General features: G+C 50.1%; 1 pseudogene; it reads right to left on the bottom strand.

The window, feature by feature from the left end:
- Positions 1-25,963, bottom strand: part of LOC115459656 — a 65,545-nt pseudogene that overhangs the window by 28,147 nt on the left and 11,435 nt on the right.

Genomic DNA, 25,963 nt, shown 5'->3' on the forward strand with positions numbered 1-25,963 from the left:
TGTCAGGCACCCGCGCTACGGCACTGCCTGTCCGTGCAGGGGAAGCGAAGGAGTTTGAGGCAGTTCCGAGGAAGGAGAAAAAATCCCGAGTCCTGCTGTAGAGGTAAGCGTGGGGGAGGGTTGGGTCAGCATTAAAAAAAACAGGCAGCATCAAACAACATGGTATGCGTTAAAATATTAATGCATTTATAGTGTTATTAACGCATTAATTGCCCACCCCTAAAATATATAAGTTGTTAACTGAATAAAACTTACCCATTCCTGCAGGATGTGATTTTACTTTGTAAAAAAAAAATAGAGAAATGTTAGAGATTTTGAATTATAAAAATGTCCTTCAATGATCTCATAAGTACATTCATACATAAGAACTGCCATCCAGAGAAAGACTGAAGGTCCATCATGGCCAGTATCCTGTTTCCAACAGTGGTGAATCCAGATCACAAGTACCTGGCAAGATCCCAAAAGAGTAAAAGATTTTCTGCTGCTTATTCCAGGAATAAGCTTATGACATAGGAAACACATGACTTCCAGGGTGCAATGCAGCAAAATAAAACAAGCTTTGCCTTATCACCCATTCCTTCTTCAGGTTATACTCAAATAGGAGTGACAATCGACAAAGCAAGGTCGTTGCTTTGGGCAGAACTGATGGTACAGCTGTTATAAAGTAAGAACGTGACATTATCCAGCCCATATTCAGCCCACGGCAGTCAGCAGTTTTTATGCTTAAATCATTTTGAGGGGCATTCATGAGCTTAATGAAATGGCCACCAACGAAGCTATTTCGATATCAATGCTTCACAAAAGACTATTGCTGAGCTGCCCTCAGAGGGAATTAGTTCCTCTCGCTCTGCGATGGTCGGAGGACCTACAGAAACTGATCACAACAAGAATTTTGGTGGGAAGCATGAGCCAAATCCCAAGTAGGACAAGTAGTGCTGAACTTAGAGAGTGTCAGGGTAGAGTGATTTTTAGAGCTTATACCTCTCGATCAAGGTTGCATAAAATGGGTGGAGCAGACTCGCCCCAATGTATTCGATGTAGAGGACCTATGAGCACTTTTTATCATGCTATATGGGCCTGACCAGCGATCAAAGCTTTTTCGTTAAAAATGATTCGTTTTCTGGAGAGAATTAGGGGGCGGAAGATATTGGTTTTGCCGGAAAGTGTTCTGTTGGGAGTTGTTGTCCCCTTTGAGGGCGGCTACTGTCCATCAAACCTTATTAGTTCATAAAGCATTCCTAATAGGTAAATAATGCATTTTAGTAAATTGGATAAAGCCTGAGGCTCCTTCTTATTGGCAATGGTGCAACTTCGAGACTCACACTTCAAATTTAAATTACAACGACAATTTTATTTAACTTGGGAGAGGTATATTCAAGCTGTAGCACCTCAGACCCGCAGCTTTATTCTTAACCAACTTGGTGAATTATCAGGCTCTGAATGAGGGTGGGTAACTATGGAGGGAATAAGATTTCCTCACTACAATTAGATAGAGTTAGAAGGTATAACATGGAGTGGGGGGGCTGGAGAACTCTAGGGGAGGGTTTATTGAATCTTTTCCGATAGGCACGTACAGGAGGTTCGGAAGGTATTTTCACAATAGGTGTCCTTGTTCTGGATTGTTGCCTGGTGGGTTAGGTGGAGGGTGGGGCTGAGCAAGGGTTTCCTATCTCCTTTTTCTACTGTCAACATCTTTTGTGATCCGGGCTTCATCAGCCTGGTTCTTAGTATTATCTTGGGGGGGAGGGGGTATTGATCTTAGGGGTGGTATAGGAGGGGGGGTATGCTACCATAAACTTGGGTTGGGCTTATGGACACTGACTGTTTTTGGGTAGCCAGCTCTGACTATCCCTTCCCAACTTAATATATTCTGAGCTTGTCAGTTCCTTAAACTGTTGTATAATTAAAGTTGTTGAAGCTCAATTTGGAGGGGAGGGGGAGGGGGTTAGGAGAGTGGGAGTAGAAAATGTTAACTTCCGATGTTCCAATTATCACTTTATTTGTATTTTGAAGGATTGTTAGCAAATTGTTGCCTAATGATTCATTTTGAAGGATCATCAATAAAATTGTTGAAACATAAATCATTTTGAGGGGCATAATCTAACGGGGCGCCCAAGTTTTCCTGAGGGCATCCTTGCAGGACGTCTTCGCGAAGGGGCAGGGAAACCTGTATTATCGAAACAAGATGGGAGCTATCTTCCATTTCCATAATATGGTAGAGGACGCCCAAATCTCAACATTTAGGTCGACCTTAGAGGTGGTCGTCCTTAGAGATGGTCGTCCCTGGTTTTCAGCGACAATGGAAACCGAGGACGCCCATCTCAGAAATGACCAAATCCAAGCCATTTGGTCATAAGAGGAGCCAGCATTTGTAGTGCACTGGTCACCCTGACATGCCAGGACACCAACCGGGCACCCTAGGGGGCACTGCAGTGGACTTCAGAAAAAGCTCCCAGGTGCAAAGCTCCCTTACCCCCAAACCCACTCCCCACAACTGTACACCACTACCATAGCCCTTAGGGATGAAGGGGGCACCTAGATGTGAGTACAGTGGGTTTGTGGTGGGTTTTGGAGGGCTCACATTTACCACCACAAGTGTAGCAGGTAGGGGGGGATGGGCCTGGGTCCGCCTGCCTGAAGTGCACTGCACCCACTGAAACTGCTCCAGGGACCTGCATACTGCTGTAATGGAGATGGGTATGACATTTGAGGCTAGCATAGAGGCTGGCAAAAAATATTTTTAAAGTTGTTTTTTGAGGGTGGGAGGGGTTAGTGACCACTGGGGGAGTAAGGGGAGGTCATCCCCGATTCCCTCCGGTGGTCATCTGGTCAGTTCGGGCACCTTTTTGAGGCTTGGTTGCAAGAAAACAAAGTCGGCTAAGTGCTCGTCAGGGGCGTCCTTTTTTCCATTATCGGCCGAGGACGCCCATGTGTTAAGCACGCCACAGTCCCGCTTTCACTATGCTTCCGACACGCCCCCGTGAACTTTGGTCGTCCCCGCGATGGGAAGCAGTTGAGGGCGCCCAAAATCGGCTTTCGATTATGCCGATTTGGGCGACCCTGAGAGGACACCCATCTCCCGATTTGTGTCGAAAGATTGGCGCCCTTCTCTTTTGAAAATAAGCCTGTTTGTATTCATTTTAATGCCAAATCCACAAAAACATATGAATCCAGTCATATAAACAACCATATTCCCACCCCCAAACACTCCTTTTTTCACTCCGTCCCCCCACCCTTTAAGTAACCATAATAATGAGAAAACACTGCATAATTAGTGTGATATTGACTGGATAATATGCTAGTTTTTTGTGTGTGTTTTTATATGAGATATGTGCTATTCTTTTCATTAGTTGCCCAATTTGTGCCATTATGTGACATCAGCCTTATGCATTATTTATTACGTGACAGGTGCTGCTCTTTTCCCATTTGTCCACTTTTTCTAAATAGCAGTGTTCCCAAATGTACCTTTGAAGTATTGGAGGGAGACTGTGTTTTCTTTTGTGTGTGTGTGTGCTAGTAGCTAGTAAAAGTGGGACTTTCACTTCAGCTGAGGCTATGTGAATTCTATGTCCTGATCTTCCCCGGTACTGTTTAGGCAGTATACAGATGTTTAGTTAGTGTTATAATTAATCAATATTTCAGTTACCTGTTATTGTTTGCTATTTGCACTATTTTGTTCCACTGTTCAATATTTTTTTTTAATTTTAATCTCTATTAATTTTTTTATCAAATGTAACAATACAGTTACATTTGAATAAGCAATACAGAAAGAAAAATATAAATTTAAGTAAAACATTTTTACCAAGAAAATAACAAAATTATCTTCTTTAGACCTCAATTAGTGGGGGGTAGTCTAAGCAAATGTGAAGACTACACAAAGTAGAACAAAATTAAATTGGAAATATGCATTGCATGTATACCTAGCTTATTAACAATTATTATTCATCAAGACCTACGGTTTACCAAGTTTCTTCATATTTATAAATGCCTTCAACTGTTCAGGCTGGTAGAAATAATACTTAAGACCCAAATATTTAATAACACATTTACAAGGAAAATTAAGGTAGAAGGAGGCCCCTAAAGATATCACATGTTTAGTTAGTGTTATAATTAATCAATATTTCAGTTACCTGTTATTGTTTGCTATTTGCACTATTTTGTTCCACTGTTCAATATTTTTAAGAGAATTAACCTACTTGTTTGCCCCATTTGTCTGGACTGATAAAGAATCCTGGTGGTTTGTGTGTTGGTTCTGTGAGTGCTTTCTAGGAACTGTGGGACCACTGGGACTGTGGCCCAAGTAACCTAGAAATCACTGGGAATAACTTGAAAGCAGGAGACTCGCCCAGAGGCAGTTATGATTCAGTCTGTGGGAGGAGGGTGCTAGTGTAGAGCACAAGAAGCAGGTGCAGGCAGACCTGAGCTGTGTTGGGGATAGACATAGGCACCAACTCCGTGGGTGCTGTGGGTGCTCGAGCACCCCCAATATTTTGAAACCTGTCCTCCTTGCTTTCCTGCAGCTCAGCCAGTGCTTAAAACTGATTTTACCTGACTGAACGGCAGTGAAAGCAGAGCAGGCTCGCCTCTTCAGTCTTCTCCTTCCTTCTCTCAGCGTCCCGCCCTCATTTCCTGTTTACGCAAGGGCGGGACGTTGAAAGAGGGAAGGAGAAGACTGAAGAGGCGAGCCTGCTCTGCTCTGCTTTCACTGCCGTTCAGTCAGGTAAATCAAAGTAATAGATTTTAAACTAACAGGAGGTAGAAAGAAGTTTAATTTGTGTCGGCCTCTTATTTCGTGAAAAAATGTGTCTTTGAAAGTTAGACTAAAGTGTCCTAAGGGCTCATGTTTAGGGTTATTTTATTTTTCTTTTCAGTTAATGGCCATGGTTCTAAACCTCTGTCTCCTTGTTTGAGTTTTACATTAACTCAGATTTGAATATTATTTGTCTTAATATTTATAATAAACTAGTAAAAAAGCCCCGTTTCTGATGCAAATGAAACGGGGGCTAGCAAGGTTTTCTTCTGTGTGCATGTGGGAGTGTGTGTGTCCCTGCCCTCTGGCCTCTCTCCCCTCCCCCCTCTGAGTCCTTCACTGTTACAGAGAGAGCGATTTGATGTGTTTTTCTTCACTGTTTGTGTTACAGAGAGAGCGAGGGCGGGGCAGACACTCATGGGGAAACCGGATATCTCTGTCCCTGCCCTCTGCCCTCTCTCCCCTCCCCCCTCTGAGTCCTTCACTGTTACAGAGAGAGCGATTTGATGTGTTTTCCTTCACTGTTTGTGTTACAGAGAGAGCGAGGGCGGGGCAGACACCCATGGGGAAACCGGATATCTCTGTCCCTGCCCTCTGCCCCTCTCTCCCCTCCCCCCTCTGAGTCCTTCACTGTTACAGAGAGAGCGATTTGATGTGTTGTTCTTCACTGTTTGTGTTACAGAGAGAGCGAGGGCGGGGCAGACACTCATGGGGAAACCGGATATCTCTCCCCCTTCACACTTCCGGCTGGAGGCTTCATTTAGAACGTTGGTGGTGCCTTTTATATAGAGAGATTTCTCCTGCCTTGTCTTCATTACATATAGCTGTACTTCCCTTGAACTCCTGCCTACACCACTCAAACAGACTGCAAACACTGAGTCTTTCCCGATTAAATGGTGCTCTGTTTTAACTCTGGCTGCTGTTACAAATGTTTAAAAAGGTCAAATGTCGTTTGAACCTTAAACTGCTGTGACACATAACTGATGAGAAACCAAAAGGAGATCGTGCAATGGCAAGAAAAACATTTTTTGTTCTCTGTTTTAAAATTGTAATTGAAATGCTAAAAAAAGAGTTTATGGTTCTTGTAGCCAGAGAATGTAGAAAAATCACTTTGCATTTTGAAAAGAAGTAGCCTGTTCAGAAGTTTGGGCAGACATTAACAAGGATCTGGGCAGAGTTAGTGTCTTTGTGCTGCACTTTTAATAGGAGTGGTATATTAAGCCTTATTCGTTTACTATTGGAACCAGCTGCTCCTGAGCTTTGTGTAGTAGACTATACATTGTATTCTGAGCATAATTTGAAGAATGGTGGTTGCACCAGGGAACTATCCATAAATAATAAAATATGCACAGTGTTTCCTTTGAAATACAATCTCAAAAGAGAATAGGATGAAATGTAGAATAAAAAGCACAGAATTTATTGCTCCTCACAGAGCCTCAGAGCTGCTTTATGTCTTGGAACATGGTATGTGGAGAAAGTTTGTTTTGTTACATTTGTACCCCTTGCTTTCCCACTCATGGCAGGCTCAATGTGGCGGGCAATGGAGGGTTAAGTGACTTGCCCAGAGTCACAAGGAGTTGCCTGTGCCAGGAATTGAACTCAGTTCCTCAGTTCCCCAGGACCAAAGTCCACCACCCTAACCACTAGGCCACTCCTCCACAGGGGTCTGTATAAATGTGTGGTATGGTTACTCTTCACCTGTGCCACACTGCAGTGAACACAGAATGATGGATGCATCTGGTTCTAGATTGTAAGCTCTTTGAGCAGGGACTGTCTTTTTGTGTATGGTGTACAGCGCTGCGTATGCCTTGTAGCGCTATAGAAATGATAAGTAGTAGTAGTATGGATGGGAGGGCAGGGGAGAGAGGAGAATTACTGGATATGGATGGGGGGAGAGGGCAGGGGAGAGAGGAGAGTTGCTGTACATGGATGCAGGGGAGGGCAGGAGAAATGCTGGACATGGAGGCGAGGAAAGACAGGAAGGAGATGCACATGGACGGAGGGGAGGGGAGAGAGGAGAAATGCTGGACATGGAGTGGAGGAAAGACAGGAAGTAGATGCACATGGAGAGGAGAGGAGAAATGCTGGACATGGATGGAGGGAAAAGGAGGACAGGAGGAAATGCACATGGATGGTGGGAAGAGAGGAGAAATGCTGGACATGGATGGAAGGTAGGGAAGACAGGAGGAGATGCACATGGATGGAGGGGAGAGAAGAAAAATGCTGGACATGGATGGAGGGGAAGAGAGGAAGTGAGATGAACATGGATGGAGGGACGGAGAGAGAGGAAAAATGGTGGACATGGATGGAGGAGAGGGAAGAGAGGAAGGAGTTGCATATGGATGGAGGGGAGTGAAGAAAGAGGAAGGAGATGTATACTGACAGAGATGAGGGAAAGGGAGACGAGGAGAAAAAATACACATAGATGGAGAAAATAGACGCTGGACGGAAAGAGAGAAGAGAGGGGGCAGACGCTGGATGGAAAGGAGAGAGGGGGCAGATGCTGGATGGAAAGGGGGAAGGGAGGGGGCAGATGCTGGAAGGAAAGGGGGGAGAGAGGGGGTAGACGCTGGATGGAAAGGGGGGAAGTTAAAGATCGAGGAAAGAAGAAACAAGAGACTGGGACCATCACAATTAGAAACAGTAAACGGCCAGACCACAAAGGTAGGAAAAAATGAATTTTATTTTTAGTTTAGGATAAAGTAGTGTGGTAGCTGTGTTAATAAATACAGAAAATGGAAGTAAGGTGATATCTTTACTGAACTAATTTGAATACATTTTTGACTAATGTTTGGAGACCAAACCCTCCTTTCTTGTGTCAGAATAGAATACCATAACAGCAGTATACTGTCCTGACCTGAGGAAAGAGGTTTTGGCCTTTGAAAGCTAATTGAAAAAATGTATTTAGTCCACTAAAATGATAATCATATTTTCCATTTTTTGTTTTATTTGTTAACCTATAGTATAGTGATTGAAATATGTCAATTTTTTTTTAATTTGCATCTCTTTATATTTGCACAGTACAGGGGGACTGAGGGGTGGGACTGTTAAGGGAAGAAGTCCTGGTGCAGGTTGCAGGCAGCCTATGAGTGGTGCTGCCACTGCCCAGGTGAAGACTGCAGTAGATATAATTTTAAGATGGGGGGGGGGAGACACACACTGCCTGTAAAAAAAAAAAAAAAAAATGTCAGCACCCCCAATCATTTTCAAAAGTTGGCTCCTATGGGGATAGACCCCTTAAGCTGCTGCAGGATAACCCCAGGTGGGTGGCTAAGTGTCTTTGAATTTGGTTATATGTTACTTTAGTGCATCAGTATGATTCTGGGCATAGTGGCTTAGATTTATGCTTTATTTGTAACTAGTATAAAAGGCCCGTTTCGGTAGGCAAAGAAACGGGCGCTAGCAAGGTAATCCCCCCCCCCCTGCAGCGTCCTTCCTGTCTCCCCTGCCCCCCCTGCAGCCACCCATCTGGTCTCAGGACCCCCTCCCCACCAACCCTCCTCTGCCCCTGCAGCCACGCATGTGCAGCGGCCCTCCTCTCTCCCCTGTTCCCCCTGCAGCCACCCATGTCCAGCAACCCTCCTCTCCTCCTGCAGCTACCCATGTCCAGCGACCCTCCTCTCCCCTGCCCCCTTGCAGCCACCCATCTGGTCTCAGGACCCCCTCCCCACCTCCCTCTTCCCTGCCCCCCCCCCACAGCCATCCATGTCCAGCGACCCTCCTCTCCCCCTGCCCCCCTCCAGCCACCCATGTCCAGCGACCCTCCCCTCCCCCCTCGGTGCATCACCCAAACCCCTACCCCCCACCCCAGTGCATCACCCAACCCCTACCCCCCCCCTTGGGCACATCAACCCCCTCGCTACCCGCAGCCGCCAATACTAACGCTGTCCGGCCACTGCTGTGTCTCCTGTTGAGCAGCAGCGGCCGGTACAAAAAGAAAAAAGCCAAAAAAAGATTTTAAACCTGAAACACGGCTCCGTAGACAGCCATCTGGCATTGGCTGTCATCTCTGCAGCCGCTCCTCTCCCCTCTGACGTCGCTGCGCTCCTCCGGGGTCTTCCTGCAGGGGCAGTGACGTGGAGGGGAGAGGAGGAGCGGCTGCAGTGACGACAGCCAATGCCAGATGGCTGTCTACAGAGCTGCGTTTCAGGTTAAAAATCTTTTTTTGGCTTTTTTCTTTTTGTACCTGCCGCTGCTGCTCCACAGGAGAAGCAGAAGCAGCCGGACAGCGTTAGCATTGGCGGCTGCGGGTGGCGAGAGAGTTGATGTGCCAGAGGGGGGGGGGGGGGTAGGGGCTTTGGTGATGCGCCGGGGGGAGGGTCTTGGGTGATGCGTTGAGGGGGGTAGGGACATGGGTGGTACGCCGGGGCGGAGGGGCTTGGGTGTTGCGCCGAGTGGGGGGGGCACTGACAGCTGATTGGTAGGCAGGGGGAGGAGTAGGGAAACACGTGTGTTTCCCTACTCCTCCCCCTGCCTGGCTCGCGGTTTTGCAGGGTAGGGGCTTGGGTGTTGCGCCGAGGGGGGGAGGACACTGACAGCTGTTTCCCAGGCAGGGGAAGGAGTAGGGAAACACGCTCCGCGTGTTTCACTACTCCATCCCCTTGCCTTGGAATCAGCTGTCAGTGACATCACTGACGTCAGTGCATTCTAAACTGCCTAGCAGACCACCTCCGAGGGAGCCATGGTACCAGGCACGTTAGAACGTTGGAGGTGAGAATTATTATATAGGATGTCTCTGTCAATTCCATCTGATGTACTATTTGTCTTATTTGAAGCGCCATTTCCACTTAGATATGTAACCAGCCCCAAGCATGATTTTGGCGCGACCATCTGCAAGTATTGTTTGATTTGGTTGTTCATAAAGGACCTCTTTTACCAAGCTGGTGTAAAAGGGTTAATCTTTCTTTCCTGCAGGAAATGGCCGTGCGGCAAGTAAAGCCAGTGTGGTCTTATGTTCGATTATTAATTTGTTTTATAGCACCAAGATTTCTTCATACTCTTTTTAAAGGTTTGTGACGGCTTCTTTTCATTTTTCACACATGAATTACTCTGGCGCTTCAGTTAATTTTGATCACTTTCTTTACACTTTATTCACTCTGGTGCTCTAGTTACTCTTTATCACTGATTTTCAACATTCACCCTCCTTTTACCAAGGCGCGGGAAAAAGTGTCCTGTGGCAGTACGAGTATGTGAAAGTTAAGCGGTATAAAAAATGTTAATAAGCATAAAGATAAACCAAGCTGAGGAAATAGTTTTTCATGGAAAGGAAGGTGGATCTGTGGAAGACAAAAGAATCTCTCAGGGTTTGCAAAATGATGGTTGAAGATCTGTGGAAGGTGAGATGGGCAGACTGGATGGGGCTTATGGACTCCACCTACCGAGATGTTCAGTCTTTCTGTCTGTGGTCAGAATTCTCTCAGATTTTCACCAATAGATAATAGTTTCTTGGTACGTTACCCCGTCACTATACTGCAACAACTCCACAAATTATTAAAGACCTACTTCCTCATCAACCCTCCAGACCGGTCAAGACGCTTGGGTTATGCTCGCCTACCAGCAGAGGGAGACTGAGAACACAAACTTGAAACTATGTACTTATAACCTGTGCCTAGCCATCTATAGCCAGTATTTTCTCAGTCTCAGCAGAGGGTAGACAGGCAGCCTGTGCAGCTTGCCCGATCTGGATAGGTTTTTGAGTTAATTTTCAGAGTTTTCCTTTGTTTCTGGGCTATTTCTGGTGGATCCCCTGTGCCTGGAAGACTTTGGTGTGCTAGGGGTTGCGGGTCCGCTGGGGCCCGTCATTGTCCCCTTTGGGGTGTCACACCCGGGTGGCCGGGTCCCTCCCCCGGTCTGGCTCTCCGTTTGGGCAGCTTTGTGCCTCGGCTGCAGTTTGTATACTGCAGCCTTGAGTGCCGAATTGTTTTAGCAGCAGCAAGGCTCAAATGAAAGGCTGCAGTAAAGTTAAAAAAAAAAAAAAAAAAAAAAAGTCAGACCCAAACGGGTGAGAGCTATTGGAGCTGCACTCCGGAGCCTCGGAGCTGTTCAGCATTGAGTAAGGCGCTGACTTTCCTGCTCGGGTGAGTTTCTTGACTTTTACAATCGGGGCTCTTGTTTGGCGGTCAGCTGGGCTTGCGCTAATGTCAGGGAAACCGCTGAGGTGCCGGTCATGTGCGCGTCGGGGCGTCGACGCGGTGGGGAGCGTTTGCCGGTTTTGTGGGGAACCTAAGCCTCAATCCTCCGTTCCGCCGGTGTTGGCGGCGGAGGTTCCCGCGGCTAGCGTCTCGGAGGTTACGGCGCCTTTGAATAGCGGCCCTGCGGCGGTTCCGCTTTTGGCGGGAACCGCCGCCATTTTGGATTCGGCGCTACACGGGCCTGGGAGAGTCGGAGGACTGCCGGGCAGCCAATTTCCAGCGCCTTCGGGGGGTGATGCCTCAGGTAGGAGCGGGTTTCCCCCGGATTTCATTTGGAGTTTATATCAGGCTTGGCAGGCAGGGCCGTCCCGAGCGGAGCCCCTTAGCCTTGGAACGGGGGGGGGGCTGGCGCGAAGAGACCACGTGTAGAGTGGTCTGAGGATTTTGAAGGTTTTTCCCCCCCGGATTCGGAGGGCGACTTTAGCCTCCTAGAAGAGGAGGAGGGGTCGTTGGCTGGATATGATAAGGAGCTTGCGCTGCCTGGGGAGGATCCCTCGGTGGTGCGCATTTTTCAGCGAGATGAATTGTCGGATCTTATTGATCAGGTGGCTGCGACCCTCAAATTTGATCCGGCGGCAGCTCCGTTAGAGGCCGGAAAGCAGGATCCGTTGGTTAAGGGGATCAGACGGGTGTCTTGTTCTTTCCCTATGAATGCGGATCTGAGGGAAATGATTACTCAGGAGTGGCAGGCGCCGGAGGCGCCGTGTAAAGTGGCTCGGGCCATGGCTAAGCTTTATCCCCTGCCGCAGGAAGATAGAGATTCGCTCAAGCCCCCGACCGTGGATGCCGTGGTTACGGCAGTGACTAAGGCCACGGCGATTCCGGTGGACGGAGGGGCTGCGTTGCGAGACCCTCAGGACAGGAAATTGGAAACTTTCCTGAAGCGCAGTTTTGATTTGTCGGCCCTGGCGTTACAGGCGTCGGTCTGTGGAGGGCTGGTGGCGCGGGCTTGTTTCCGCTGGGCGGAACGGCTCTTAGATAGCCCGCCAGGGGACAGAGGCTCTTTGACTCAAGATCTGGCTAAGTTGGAGTTGGGTTCCTCCTTTTTGGCGGATGCACTGTATGATTTGTTGCGGGCCTCGGCGAAGAACATGTCTCTAGCGGTGGCAGCTCGTCGGGCCCTGTGGTTGCGAGGCTGGATGGCGGATGCTGCGTCCAAGGCCAAGCTGTGTTCGCTCCCGTTTAAAGGCTCTTTGCTGTTTGGTGAAGAGTTGGATAAGTTGGTAAGAGGTCTTACTGATGCCAAGGTTCCTCGGCTTCCGGAACTTCGCCCTAAGGCTTCTAGAGGTTCCGCGGGTCGCTGTCGTTTTCAGGAAGCAAAGCGGTATCGGCCGGGTAGGTATTCTGGTGGGACTAGGGGTCGTTTCTTTCAGAGAACTCAGTCCTTTCGCGGTGGCCGTCGTGGAGGGCGAGGTTCCTCTTTGGGAGCGGCCGGTGCGTCCCGTCCTTCTCAATGATGGTTTGGGGGCCCAGTCTCTGGTTCGCGTGGGGGCTCGCTTACGCTTGTTTTACCAGAGGTGGGTCCAGATCACGTCAGACCAGTGGGTGCTGCAGATAATCCGAGACGGGTACGCGCTGGAATTCGACAGGCCTCTGTCCGACTTCTTCCTAGTGTCTCCCTGTCATTCAAGGCGCAAGGCGAGAGCGGTCCGCGATACTCTGTCACGTCTGATAGCTTTAGGGGCTGTAGTCCCTGTTCCTCCAGCAGAGAGAGGAAAGGGATGTTATTCCATATACTTCGTGGTACCCAAAAAAGAGGACGCTTTTCGTCCCATTTTGGATCTCAAGAAGGTCAATGCAGCCCTAAAGGTTCCTTCCTTTCGGATGGAGACGTTACGCTCAGTCATTGTAGCGGTTCAGGAAGGGGAATTTCTGACTTCTCTAGATCTGACGGAAGCTTACTTGCACATTCCCATCCTGGAGGCGCATCAGCGTTTTCTTCGCTTTGTGGTGCTGGGGAGACATTTTCAGTTTTGCGCGCTTCCCTTTGGACTGGCCACCGCTCCTCGCACCTTCTCCAAGGTGATGGTCGTGGTGGCAGCAGCTCTTCGCTTGCAGGGCATTTTGGTGCACCCGTACCTAGACGACTGGTTGATTCGGGCCAAATCAAAGGCGGAGAGCGAGGAGGTCACCGGTCGGGTGGTGTCCTTTTTGCAATCTCTGGGCTGGGTTGTCAATCTGGCCAAGAGTCACCTAGTGCTGTCACAGTCTCTCGAGTATCTGGGAGTCCGGTTCGACACGAAGAGAGGCCGGGTGTTCTTGACTCCCTCTCGCATGTCCAAGCTGCAGGCTCAGATCCGTCTTTTCCGAGTCCAGAGGGCGCCGTCGGCGCGGGAGTATCTTCAAGTGTTGGGTCTGATGGCCGCATCGATAGAGGTAGTTCCTTGGGCCAGAGCGCATATGAGGCAGCTGCAGGGTGCTTTGTTGTCTCGTTGGTCCCCTCAGCTTCAGGATCTGGAGGAGAGGCTCGCTCTGTCGGAGGTTGTGCGTCGCAGTCTCAGCTGGTGGCTCCATTCTCCGAACCTAGTGAAGGGCATGCCGTTGGCCGCTCCTCAGTGGGTGGTGATGACCACGGATGCGAGTCTGTCAGGCTGGGGAGCGCATTGTCTGGGACAGGTGGCCCAGGGACGTTGGACAGTGGAGGAGGCGTGTTGGTCCATCAATCGTCTGGAGACACGTGCAATTCGGTTGGCTCTTCGGTCCTTTCACTGTCTGTTAGTCGGCAAGGCTGTCAGGGTTCTGTCCGACAATGCCACAGCCGTGGCATATGTGAATCGACAGGGAGGAACGAAGAGTCCCGGGTTAGCACTAGAGGCGGCAGAGTTGCTGGTGTGGGCAGAGGCACATCTGCAGAGTCTCTCGGCGGGACACGTGGCAGGGGTGGACAACGTGAGCGCGGATTATCTAAGCAGGCACACGTTGGATCCCGGAGAGTGGGCTCTCCACCCCTCCGTGTTCGAGCGGATAGTGGTGCAGTGGGGTCGGCCGGTGTTGGATCTCATGGCGTCGTCCGCCAATGCGCAGGTCCCTCGGTTTTTCAGTCGTCGAAGAGATTCTCGAGCCGAGGGCATCGACGCGTTGGTCCTTCCGTGGCCGACTCAGCAGTTGCTCTACGTGTTCCCGCCGTGGCCGCTGGTAGGCCGTGTGGTTCAGCGGATCGGTCGTCACGCAGGATTAGTAGTCCTGATAGCGCCCAATTGGCCCCGGCGTCCGTGGTACGGAGATATGATGCGGTTGCTGGTGCAGGATCCGATTCCCCTGGGGCCTCGGGTGAGATTGGTGCAGGGGCCGATCGAGATGGCCGACCCCTCTCCATTCTTGCTTACGGCCTGGCTCTTGAAAGGCACCGTTTAAGACATAAGGGTTTCTCGGCCAGGGTGATTGCTACGATGTTGCAGTCCCGTAAGAGGTCTACTTCCTTGGCATATGTGCGGGTGTGGCGCATTTTCGAGAATTGGTGTCAAGAGCGGGGCTATGCCCCATTGCGCGTGTCAGCGGTTGAGGTGTTGGATTTTCTTCAGGATGGTTTGGACAGAGGGCTTTCGCTTTCCTCTCTGAAGGTGCAGGTTGCAGCCTTGTCTTGTTTTAGAGGTAAGGTTCGGGGAGTATCCTTGGCGGCTTCTCCGGACGTGGGGCGGTTCTTGAAGGCAGTGAAGTTGCTTCGGCCGCCTTGCCGTCCGGTGGTTCCGCCTTGGGATTTAAATCTGGTCTTGGAGGCTCTGGTGGCGCCTCCGTTTGAACCTTTGCCTTCCATTACGTGTAAGGATCTTACTTTAAAGACAGTCTTTTTGGTGGCTGTTTCTTCGGCACGTAGGATTTCGGAACTTCAGGCTTTATCTTGCAGAGAGCCTTTTCTGTCCTTTGCCAAAGAGAAAGTGACTTTACGCACGGTTCCTTCCTTTGTTCCTAAGGTGGTGTCTTCCTTTCATGTCAATCAGGTGATTTCGTTGCCAGTGTTGGGTGATCGTGCCGGGGATTCCACGCAGCGTCGTTTAGCTAAGTTGGATGTGCGGCGCGTGTTGCGGTCCTATTTGAGCAGAACACAAGATTTTCGATCCTCGGACAGGTTGTTTGTTTTGTTTGGAGGTCCCAAGAGAGGAGAAGCTGCTTCCAAGGCCACTCTGGCTAGATGGTTGAAGGAGACTATTGCTTCGGCTTATTTGTTGAAGCGTCGGCCGGTGCCCTCTTTACTTAAGGCACATTCTACGCGGGGAGTAGCTGCTTCATGGGCGGAGAGTAGTTTTATTCCGCCGCAAGAGATTTGCAGGGCTGCGGCGTGGTCCTCTATCCATTCCTTCGTGAAGCATTACAGACTTGATGTTCAGGCGAAAGAAGATGCTCGGTTTGGAGCGGCGGTGTTGTCTTCTGCTTTACGAGGGTCCCGCCCTTAGTTGGGATACTGCTTTGGTACGTCCCAAGCGTCTTGACCGGTCTGGAGGGTTGATGAGGAAGGTGAAATTAGGCCTTACCTGCTAATTTTCTTTCCTCTAGACCCTCCAGACCGGTCAAGAGCCCGCCCGTTCTTTTCGCAGAAGTATTCAGCCGTCCGTTCTTTTCGCAGAAGTATTCCTCAGCCGGGTCTTGGCATAGCAGTATTTTGAGCAGCATATATGGATAGCAGTATTTTGAGCCGTGTTCTGCTAGGACTATTCCTTAAGGTTTGTGTGGTCAGAGAGAATTCTTTGACTCTAAGACATTACAGAGCGGGACGCTGTGACGTCTCGTCTGTTTTCAGCACACTGTTGGTACTTGTCCTTGGGTTTTCCAGGTACAGGGGTTTCTAGTTTCAGAGTTGTGTTTTTGTTCTCTGCTTTGCTAAGTGTATACTGGCTATAGATGGCTAGGCACAGGTTATAAGTACATAGTTTCAAGTTTGTGTTCTCAGTCTCCCTCTGCTGGTAGGCGAGCATAACCCAAGCGTCTTGACCGGTCTGGAGGGTCTAGAGGAAAGAAAATTAGCAGGTAAGGCCTAATTTCACCTTATTTATAAAGGCGTACAATAAAGACTCCCCATAACGATTAGACTTCCTAATTATTCCAATCACAACTATTAAGGAACCCTCCTATCTGTTCATCCTAATTACATCCTCACGACCGAATATTATATCTTGTCCTGTTATCATTATGTTATGTTATGTTGATCTTTCAATCCACTTCCAATCCAATATGATTTACTTATGCACTCTTATTTGTAACAATTCTAAAATTACTATTCCGTTAATATGATTGCTCTGATAGTCTATGTACCCATCTGTATCTATATTCTGAAGTTCTTATCCTATAATCTGTACATGTTATAACATTTTGTAAGCCACATTGAGCCTGCAAATAGGTGGGAAAATGTGGGATGCAAGTGCAGCAAATAAATAAATAAATAAATCTACCGATATGTTCAGTCTTTCTGTCTGTGGTCAGAACTCTCTCAGATTTTCACCAATAGATAATAGTTTCTTGGTATGTTACCCCCGTCACTATACTGCAACAACTCTGAGCAGTCTATCCTTCCACTGCCCACACTAAACTTGCTAATCTCAGGGTCAATAATAGCGTTGAAATTTGGACAGTCTGTCTTGGCATTATCGACACAGTGCCAGGATGGTTTGGAGGTTCAGAATCGGAAGAGTCAGAAGTCACCTCATTAGTGGCAAGATTCAGTCTAGTAACTGGGTAACTATCTGGATAAAGTTAGGACAACAAAAAGGATGTGGTAACTTTATCTGGGTTATTATTCGGTCAATGTATGTCCATATAGTCAGTATCTAGGTACAGCCCAGCACTGAAAATCTCAGATTTATACTTTCATTTCTGCACATTTTTAGTGGAATCATCCAGAGCATTTGAAAAGAGAACAAACCAAATTAAAGAGATCAATTCCTCACCTTCAAATTTTGTAATCCATTTCTTCAGCTGCTGTGGGTAGCTCAGTTGGAAATCCATTTTCAGATCAGTAGAAACAGCCTCCGGTTTTGGAAACTTCATTTTCTGACACCTATGGGTTAGAAAGTCACTGGGATTATTCTGGGAGATGTTCACACCCAGGGGATAGAGAGTGGAAGGAATAAAATATACCACGAACACTCAGTTTTCTGTGATTATGGGACTCATTTTTGAAATAGGAAAATAGTTAAAAAGTGGCACAAAATGGCATTTGGAAATCGCTGTTTTGAAACCTATTTTGTAAACATTTTGCTACGCAAGGAAGTGTGTTAGGGGTGGGATTTAGGCATTCCTAATACTCGGATGTTTTTCTGCCACAATGGAACAAAACAAAAATATCCAGGGCTACAATTTAGATGTTTTGTTTTTATCACAACTAAGTCACAACAAGGTGCCTTAAATGACCAAATGACTACTGAAGGGATTAAGGCATGCCCCCCCCCCTTACTCCCCTAGTGGTCACTGACCCCCTCCCACCACCCAAAATAAACAGTACATAGCCGCAAGCAGATCCCTGGAGTAGCCTAGTGGTCAGAGACAGGCCCATATCTCACTCTATCTGTTACACTTGTGGTGGAAAGTGACAGCCCTCCAAAACTTACCAAAAGCCTACTGTACCTACATATAGGTGACACATATAGGTGTACAGTAGTTTTCTGGTGGGTTTCCTAGCCGCAGAAGCACACTGAGCAGAAGGTTTCAGTGTATTATCGACGACGACACCCAGATCCTTTTCTTGGTCTGTAAACGTGGAACCTTGCATGACGTAGCTATAATTCGGGTTCTTTTTTCCCCACATGCATCACCTTGCACTTGCTCACATTAAACGTCATCTGCCAATTAGCCGCCCAGTCTCCAAGACTCGAAAGCTCCTTCTGTAATTTTTCACAATCCTGTCGCGAGTTAACAACATTTAATAACTACTATCAGGCTTATTTTCAAAAGTGATCGCCAGCCATCTTCCGACATAAATCAGGAGATGGCCGGCGATCTCGGAAAAGCGGCGAAATCGGTATAATCGAAAGCTGCTTTTTTGACAGCATCGCCGCTTTCCCATCGCCTCGCCGGTGAAACTTCAAAGGGGCGTGTCGGCGGCGAAGTGAAGGCGGGACATGGGCGTGGCTACCAGATGGCCAGATTTTGCGGATAATGGAAAAAAAACCGGCGTAAAGCAGTATTTTGCCGGGTTTACTTGATCCTTTTATTTTCACGACCAAGCCTCAAAAAGGTGCCCCAACTCACCAGATGACCACTGGAGGGAATGGGGGATGACCTCCCTATACTCACCCAGTGGTCACCAACCCCCTCCCATACTAAAAAAATTAAACTAAAAACCTTTTTTGCCAGCCTATATGCCAGCCTCAAATGCCGTACCCACCTCCATGACAGCAGACTGTGTTCTATCTTCTGACAGCCTTTCCCTGGTTCTGATGTGGCTCTCGGGTGAGTTTGACACCTTTTCTGTTATGCGCACTGCAGAATCAGCCCTCCAAAACTTACCAAGAACTCGCCCACATATGTCCTAATGGCTTGATTTTGTGCATTTTTCACTTAGATGTTTTAGATTTATATAGAATTTAGATCTAAATGTCATCTGCCACTTGGATTTGGTATCCCAGTTGTCTAAGGTCCTCTTGCAATTTTTCACAATCCTCTTGTGTTTTAAGAACTTTGAATAACTTATGTCCTCAGCAAATTTAATCACCTCACTTATTCCCATTTCTAAATCATTTATGACCAAGTTAAAAAGTAGAGGTCCCAGCACAGACCCTGAGGAACCTCATTATCATTATTTACCCTTCTCCATTGAGAATATTGACCATTTAATCCTACTCTGTCTTCTATCTTTAACCAGTGTAGATTAGGAATTGGTTATTGGACAGAAAACAGAGGGTAGGGATAAATGGTCATTCTCCGAGGACAAGCAGGCTGCTTGTTCTCACTGATGGGTTGACGTCCTTGGCAGCCCCCTCCATCGGAAAGTTTACTAGCAAAGGCCTTTGCTAGTCCTCGCGCGCCCATGCGCACCGCGCATGCGCGGCCGTCTTCCCGCCCGAAACCAGCTCGAGCCGGCCAGTCTTCTTTCGTCCGCACTCGGTACGGTCGTGTTACGCCGTTCGTGCCCCAGAGAGTCGACCTCGCGCGTCCTTTTCGACGTGTTTTTGTCCTTTTTTCCTTAAAAAGGTTCGGGAAGCGCTCCGGAAGTGTTCCGGAAGACCCGTTCGGGTTTTCTGCCCTTCCCGTATTTCTTAGTTTTTGCCCCGTAAGTTTTCTTTCGTTGTCGGGGTAGGCCTCTTTTGGCCTCGGTCGAGATTTTTCTCCCTCTAAATTTTGGTGCTTCAATTTTCGCCATTTTGGCTTTTGATTTCGCCGGCGTGATTTTTCTGCCCATGACATCGAAGCCTTCCAGCGGCTTCAAGAAGTGCACCCAGTGCGCCCGGGTAATCTCGCTCACTGATAGGCACTCTGCGTGTCTTCAGTGTCTAGGGGCCCAGCACCGCCCTCAGAACTGCAGTCTGTGTTCCCTGTTACAAAGGCGGACTCAGGTAGCGAGATTAGCCCAGTGGAACGTTTTGTTCTCGGGCTCTTCGTCGGCATCGGCACCGGAGGCATCGAGTGCATCGACGTCGTCAGCGTCCGGACCATCTTCCTTGGCTGCCGCTCCATCGACCGCATCGAGGCATCGGACCTCTGCATCGGCGCCGAGGCATCGGACCTCTGCATCGGCGCCGAGGCATCGGGCGACTGTATCGACGTCGGTGGTACCGAGACTTCGTCTGCTGATGTCGTCGGACGGAGGTGCATCGTCAGGAGTGCAGGTGAGGGCTGTCCATTCCCCTGCTGGTGGCGGTGAGCCTTCGGGTGGGTCTCCTCCTACCCTGAGGGCTCCTGCGGTACAGCCCCCCCGGGATCGACCTTCTTCGGTCTCGGCCCCGAGGAAGCGACGGATGGATTCTACGTCCTCCTCGTCGGTGCCGGGGAGCTCCGGTGACATGCTTCCGAAGAAGTCGAAGAAGCATCGACACCGGTCTCCTCCCCATGTCGGCACCGAGAGCTCTGGGTCGCCGAGGGATTCGGCACCCAGCAGGCATCGGCACCGAGAGGACCGCTCACCCTCTGTTCAGGAAGTGTCGATGCGCTCCACTCTGGACAGCCCGGAACAGCCTCCTCGCCCGGAACAGGTTCTGACGTCGACGCCTGCATCGACCTCTCAGCCTTTCTCTGCAGCCGCTCTAAACGAGAGCCTCCGGACCGTTCTCCCAGAGATTCTGGGAGAGCTGTTGCGCCCTACCCCTCCGGTACCGGCGGTGCTTGCGCCTCCGGTACCGTCGAGCGTGGCGCCGGCTGGCCCATCGCCCAGGTTGAGGTCCCCGACGTCGGTACCGCGTGCGGTGCCGACCGCGGCCACCTCCCAGGAAGGCTCCCCGACTACGTCGGCGGAGGGAGCTTCGCCGATGCGGGCGAGGGAGTCTACCTCTCGACGCCCCCACCGTGGACGGGGTTCCACCGAGTCGAGCAGGGCGAGGTTGCAGACACAGGTTCGTGAACTTGTGTCTGACACCGAGGGTGAGGCCTCGTGGGAGGAAGAGGAGGACCCCAGATATTTCTCTGACGAGGAGTCTGAGGGTCTTCCTTCTGATCCCACTCCCTCTCCTGAGAGACAGCTTTCTCCTCCCGAGAGTCTGTCTTTTGCTTCCTTTGTCCGGGAGATGTCTACGGCCATCCCCTTCCCGGTGGTTGTGGAGGACGAGCCCAGGGCTGAAATGTTTGAGCTCCTGGACTATCCTTCTCCACCTAAGGAAGCGTCCACTGTTCCCTTGCACCATGTCCTGAAAAAGACATTGCTTGCGAACTGGACCAAGCCACTAAGTAATCCCCACATTCCCAAGAAGATTGAGTCCCAGTACCGGATCCATGGGGACCCAGAGCTGATGCGCACTCAGTTGCCTCATGACTCTGGAGTTGTGGATTTGGCCCTAAAGAAGGCTAAGAGTTCTAGGGAGCATGCTTCGGCGCCCCCGGGCAAAGACCCTAGAACCTTAGACTCCTTTGGGAGGAAGGCCTACCATTCTTCTATGCTCGTCGCCAAGATCCAGTCTTACCAGCTCTACACAAGCATACACATGCGGAACAATGTGCGGCAGTTGGCGGGCTTGGTTGATGCTCTTCCCCCTGAGCAAGCCAAGCCTTTTCAGGAGGTGGTCAGGCAGCTGAAGGCGTGCAGAAAATTCCTGGCCAGAGGAGTTTATGACACTTTTGATGTTGCGTCCAGGGCCGCTGCTCAAGGTGTGGTGATGCGCAGGCTCTCATGGCTGCGTGCCGCCGACCTGGAGAATAGACTCCAGCAGCGGATTGCGGACTCGCCTTGCCGTGCAGACAACATTTTTGGAGAAAAAGTCGAGCAGGTGGTAGAGTCTCTCCACCAGCGGGACACCGCATTCGACAAGTTCTCCCGCCGGCAGCCTTCAGCCTCTACCTCTACAGGTAGAAGATTTTTCGGGGGAAGGAAGACTGGTCCCTATGCTTCTGGTAAGCGTAGGTACAATCCTCCTTCCCGACAGCCTGCGGCCCAGGCTAAGCCCCAGCGCGCTCGCTCTCGTCAGCAGCGTGTGCCTCAGCAAGGCCCCGCGGCTCCCCAGCAAAAGCAAGGGGCGAGCTTTTGACTGGCTCCAGCAGAGCATAGCCGACATCAAAGTGTCAGTGCCGGGCGACCTGCCGGTCGGGGGGAGGTTGAAAGCTTTTCACCAAAGGTGGCCTCTCATAACCTCCGATCAGTGGGTTCTGCAAATAGTCCGGCAGGGATACACCCTCAATTTGGCATCAAAACCTCCAAATTGTCCGCTGGGGGCTCAGTCTTACAGCTTCCAACACAAGCAGGTACTTGCAGAGGAACTCTCCGCCCTTCTCAGCGCCAATGCGGTCGAGCCCGTGCCATCCGGGCAAGAAGGGCTGGGATTCTATTCCAGGTACTTCCTTGTGGAAAAGAAAACAGGGGGGATGCGTCCCATCCTAGACCTAAGGGCCCTGAACAAATATCTCGTAAAAGAAAAGTTCAGGATGCTTTCCCTGGGCACCCTTCTCCCCATGATTCAGCAAAACGATTGGCTATGCTCTCTGGACTTGAAGGATGCCTACACACACATCCCGATACTGCCAGCTCACAGACAGTATCTGCGATTTCAGTTGGGCACACGCCACTTCCAGTACTGTGTGCTACCCTTTGGGCTCGCCTCTGCGCCCAGGGTGTTCACAAAGTGCCTAGCTGTGGTAGCAGCGGCACTTCGCAGGCTGGGGGTGCACGTGTTCCCATATCTCGACGATTGGCTGGTGAAGAACACATCCGAGGCAGGAGCCCTGCAGTCCATGCAGATGACTATTCGCCTCCTGGAGCTACTGGGGTTTGTGATAAATTACCCAAAGTCCCATCTTCTCCCAGTGCAGAAACTCGAATTCATAGGAGCCCTGCTGGATTCTCGGACGGCTCACGCCTATCTCCCAGAGGCGAGAGCCAACAACTTGTTGTCCCTCGTCTCGCAGGTGCGAGCGTCCCAGCAGATCACAGCTCGGCAGATGTTGAGATTGCTGGGCCACATGGCCTCCACAGTTCATGTGACTCCCATGGCTCGCCTTCACATGAGATCTGCTCAATGGACCCTAGCCTCCCAGTGGTATCAGGCCGCTGGGGGTCTAGAGGACGTGATCCACCTGTCCACGAGTTTTCTCGAATCCCTGTATTGGTGGACGATTTGCTCCAATTTGACTCTGGGACGTCCCTTCCAAATTTCTCAGCCACAAAAAGTGCTGACCACTGATGCGTCTCTCCTGGGATGGGGAGCTCATGTCGATGGGCTTCACACCCAAGGAAGTTGGTCCCTCCAAGAACGCGATCTACAGATCAATCTTCTGGAGTTGCGAGCGATCTGGAACGCTCTGAAGGCTTTCAGAGATCGGCTGTCCCACCAAATTATCCAAATTCAGACAGACAACCAGGTTGCCATGTACTATGTCAACAAGCAGGGGGGCACCGGATCTCGCCCCCTGTGTCAGGAAGCCGTCAGCTTGTGGCTCTGGGTTCGCCGTCAAGGCATGGTGCTCCAAGCCACATATCTGGCAGGCGTAAACAACAGTCTGGCCGACAGGTTGAGCAGGATTATGCAACCTCACGAGTGGTCGCTCAATTCCCGTGTGGTACGACAGATCTTCCAGGCGTGGGGCACCCCCCTGGTGGATCTCTTCGCATCTCGAGTGAACCACAAAGTCCCTCAGTTCTGTTCCAGGCTTCAGGCCCACGGCAGACTGGCATCGGATGCCTTCCTCCTGGATTGGGGGGAGGGCCTGCTGTATGCTTATCCTCCCATCCCTCTGGTGGGGAAGACTTTGTTGAAACTCAAGCAAGACCGAGGCACCATGATTCTGATTGCTCCTTTTTGGCCGCGTCAGATCTGGTTCCCCCTTCTTCTGGAGTTATCCTCCAAAGAACCGTGGAGATTGGAGTGTTTTCCGACCCTCATCACACAGGACGAGGGGGCGCTTCTGCATCCCAACCTCCAGTCTCTGGCTCTCACGGCCTGGATGTTGAGGGCGTAGACTTTGCCTCTTTGGGTCTGTCAGAGGGTGTCTCCCGCATCTTGCTTGCTTCCAGGAAAGATTCCACTAAGAGGAGTTACTTCTTCCATTGGAGGAGGTTTGCCGTCTGGTGTGACAGCAAGGCCCTAGATCCTCGCTCTTGTCCTACACAGACCCTGCTTGAATACCTTCTGCACTTGTCTGAGTCTGGTCTCAAGACCAACTCTGTAAGGGTTCACCTTAGTGCAATCAGTGCATATCATTACCGTGTGGAAGGTAAGCCGATCTCGGGACAGCCTTTAGTTGTTCGCTTCATGAGAGGTTTGCTTTTGTCAAAGCCCCCTGTCAAGCCTCCTACAGTGTCATGGGATCTCAATGTCGTTCTCACCCAGCTGATGAAACCTCCTTTCGAGCCACTGAACTCCTGCCATCTGAAGTACTTGACCTGGAAGGTCATTTTCTTGGTGGCAGTTACTTCAGCTCGTAGAGTCAGTGAGCTTCAGGCCCTGGTAGCCCAGGCCCCTTACACCAAATTTCATCATAACAGAGTAGTCCTCCGCACTCACCCTAAGTTCTTGCCAAAGGTTGTGTCGGAGTTCCATCTGAACCAGTCAATTGTCTTGCCAACATTTTTTCCCCGTCCTCATTCCTGCCCTGCTGAACGTCAGCTGCACACATTGGACTGCAAGAGAGCATTGGCCTTCTACCTGGAGCGGACACAGCCCAACAGACAGTCCGCCCAATTGTTTGTTTCTTTTGATCCCAATAGGAGGGGAGTGGCTGTAGGGAAACGCACCATATCCAATTGGCTAGCAGATTGCATTTCCTTCACTTATGCCCAGGCGGGGCTGGCTCTTGAGGGTCATGTCACGGCTCATAATGTTAGAGCCATGGCTGCGTCGGTAGCCCACTTGAAGTCAGCCTCCATTGAAGAAATTTGCAAAGCTGCGACGTGGTCATCTGTCCACACATTCACATCTCATTACTGCCTGCAGCAGGACACCCGACGCGACAGTCGGTTCGGGCAGTCAGTTCTTCAGAACCTGTTTGGGCTTTAGGATCCAACTCCACCCCCCGAGGGCCCTGTTTGTTCTGTTCCAGGCTGCACTCTCAGTTAGTTGGTACAATTTTTAGGTCAATCTCAGTTATGTCCTCGCCGTTGCGAGGCCCAATTGACCATGGTTGTTGTTTTGAGTGAGCTTGGGGGCTAGGGATACCCCATCAGTGAGAACAAACAGCCTGCTTGTCCTCGGAGAAAGCGAATGCTACATACCTGTAGAAGGTATTCTCCGAGGACAGCAGGCTGATTGTTCTCACAAACCCGCCCGCCTCCCCTTTGGAGTTGAGTCTTCCCTTGAAGTGTATTGTCTTGCTACATACTGGACTGGCTGGCTCGAGCCGGTTTCGGGCGGGAAGACGGCCGCGCATGCGCGGTGCGCATGGGCGCGCGAGGACTAGCAAAGGCCTTTGCTAGTAAACTTTCCGATGGAGGGGGCTGCCGAGGACGTCAACCCATCAGTGAGAACAATCAGCCTGCTGTCCTCGGAGAATACCTTCTACAGGTATGTAGCATTCGCTTTTCTCTCAGTGGAGGAGGGTGAACAGTGGAGTGCCGCAGGGATCTGTACTGGGACCGGTACTATTTAACATATTTATAAATGATATACAAATCGGAATGACAAGTCAGGTAATCAAATTAGTAAATGATACAAAACTATTCAAAGTTGTTAAAACACATGTGGACTGTGAAATATTTTAGGAAGATCTGAGGAAATTGGAAGACTGGGCGTCCAGATGGCAGATGAAATCTAATGTGGACGAATGCTAAGTGATGCACATTGGAAAGAATAGTTCGAATCATAGTTACTTGATGCTAGGGTCCATCTTGGGGGTCAGCGCTCAAGAAAAAGATCTGGGTGTCATTGTAGATAAGTAACCTGTTCCGGGGCAGAGGGAGCAGGGAACCAGCGGAGACGACAGGCGTGTGGCTGCTCTCTGCACCCCTCCAGCAGCGTGCACCCGGGGCAGACCGCCCCCACCGCCTCGCCTTCGGTACACCACTGGCTCTCAGGTACACATCTCACCATTGGTCCCTTACCTTGTCTGCTGAGCCCCCCCAAAACCCACCACCCTCAACTGTACACCGCTACCACATCTTTTACGGGTGAAGGGGGCACCTATATGTGGGTACAGTGGGTTTCTGGTGAGTTTTGGAGGGCTTACAGTTTCATCCTGAAGTGTAACAGGTAGGGGGAGGTAGGAGCCTGGGTCCACCTGTCGGCAGTGCACTGCACCCACCACTAGACTACTCCAGGGACCTGCATGCTGTTCTAATGGACCTGAGTATAACATCTCAGGCTGGCACAGAGACTGACATAATGAGACTGGGGGTGGGGGGTGGGAGGGGGTTAGTGACCACTGGGGGAATTAGGGAAGGTCATCCCTGATTTCCTCCAGTGGTCATCTGGGTATTTAGGGCACCTTTTTGTGCCTTATTCGTTATAAAAACAGGTCTAGC

The sequence above is a fragment of the Microcaecilia unicolor genome, unplaced genomic scaffold (assembly GCF_901765095.1).
Source record: "Microcaecilia unicolor unplaced genomic scaffold, aMicUni1.1, whole genome shotgun sequence".
Lineage (NCBI taxonomy): Eukaryota > Metazoa > Chordata > Amphibia > Gymnophiona > Siphonopidae > Microcaecilia > Microcaecilia unicolor.